This window comes from Pteropus vampyrus, unplaced genomic scaffold, assembly GCF_000151845.1.
Source record: "Pteropus vampyrus isolate Shadow unplaced genomic scaffold, Pvam_2.0 Scaffold16283, whole genome shotgun sequence".
In the NCBI taxonomy this organism is placed as follows: Eukaryota; Metazoa; Chordata; class Mammalia; order Chiroptera; family Pteropodidae; genus Pteropus; species Pteropus vampyrus.
The window spans coordinates 1-1,491 of NW_011905064.1; the positions used below are offsets into that span (position 1 = coordinate 1).

Below are 1,491 nucleotides of genomic sequence, written 5' to 3' on the forward strand. Positions count from 1 at the left end.
GTCAGCAATGTCTTTGTTGTTGATGTCTACCCGGTAAGCACATGCCCCCTTCGCATGCCGAGCCCGCAGCTTATTGAGGATGTTTGTGGCATCAAAGCCAACATTGTCACACAGCTGGCGTGGGATAATTTCCAAGGCCTTGTCGTATGCCCCAATCGGCAACTCCTGTTTTCCTGGAATGGTTCTTGAATAATCCTGCAGGTACTTGGAGAGCTCCATCTCAGTGGTCCCACCACCGACCGCCACTGAATCATTCTTGATGGCCCTCCTGACAATCATAATGGCGTCATCAGAGATCGCTCTGTCTTCTCCATAAACTTCTTGGCGCCACCGCAGAGGATATTGGTGCAAGTCTTAGCCTTGGGGCAGCCCCTGAAGAAATTGTACCCTTCGCCTCCAATCTGGGTCTCTTCAAAGACCTGGCAGCGGCCCAGCATATCCGCTTTTAGAGCTATCACACAGGTCTGGTTGGGGCCTCTGAGGGCCTTCATTGTCCTCTTCAGATCCTCTTCCGGCACTCGGCCAGCACAGAACATGTCCCTGTCGGCGAAGTACTGGGTGACCACATCACCAATAGAGAGTTTGGACAAGAAGACTTTGGCTCCGGAATGATGGATCTTCTCAAACTTGTCGTAGAGAATGTTCCACTCAGCATCAACGATTACCTGATAATCCTCAACTGTGTGAACTTTGATTTCAGCATTATCATTCTCGGCTTTCAGTTCGAGCTCAACATTTAAAAGGGCAATCTTTGGATTATGGTACTTTTTGGGTTGCATTTCAAATCCAGTGTAAGAAAAAGTCTTCTTGAATGCAACACCAGCTACCAGCTGGAACTCCTCTAGGGCTCCAACTTACCTTCTTGATTTTAATCATTTTAAGCGGCAGCAGATCATTGAGAGTTATCACTGTAACCACCATCATTTTAGCAAAGAAAGCTTTCTGCTATGAGATCAGCTTGGAGCTCAGAGCGGTCATAGCACACTTCTCCAGCAACTTCCTTTGCTCTACTTTATCTTCCTTCTTCACAGTCACAGCAATCTCTTTGATCTTGTTAACTATCAATTGGGTGGCAGTGAAGAAATCTCGGAAGATGCAAACCTCCTCCACACAGGTTTCACTTGTTTCAGAAACACTACTGTCAGCAGAGTTACCGGGGTGGTGTCATCACCAACCTCAGCATCTTGGGATTTGGCAATATCCACTAAAGTCTTTGCTGCAGGATAGACAATGTCAAGGAGTTTCAGAATTGGGTCCCCATCTTTAGAAATTGTGGCTTTGCTTCAGCCATCCACAAGGACCTTGTCCATGCAACGGGGGACCAGGGTGGTTCTTATAGCCTCGGCAATGACCTGATAGGCACTGATGTTACTTACAAGCTGGGGATACCTTAAGAACTATCAGTTTGATACATCATGTATGCAAACAAACAAACAAAAAAAGTAAACATAACCCCCTTGGAACCACGTCTCCAGAGTCTCCTTGCCATTG

General features: G+C 46.8%; 1 pseudogene; it reads right to left on the minus strand.

Moving 5' to 3' along the window:
* Positions 1–6: 6 nt before the first annotated feature.
* Positions 7–1,479, minus strand: LOC105310912 (annotated as a pseudogene).
* Between the last annotated feature and the right edge of the window lie 12 nt (positions 1,480–1,491).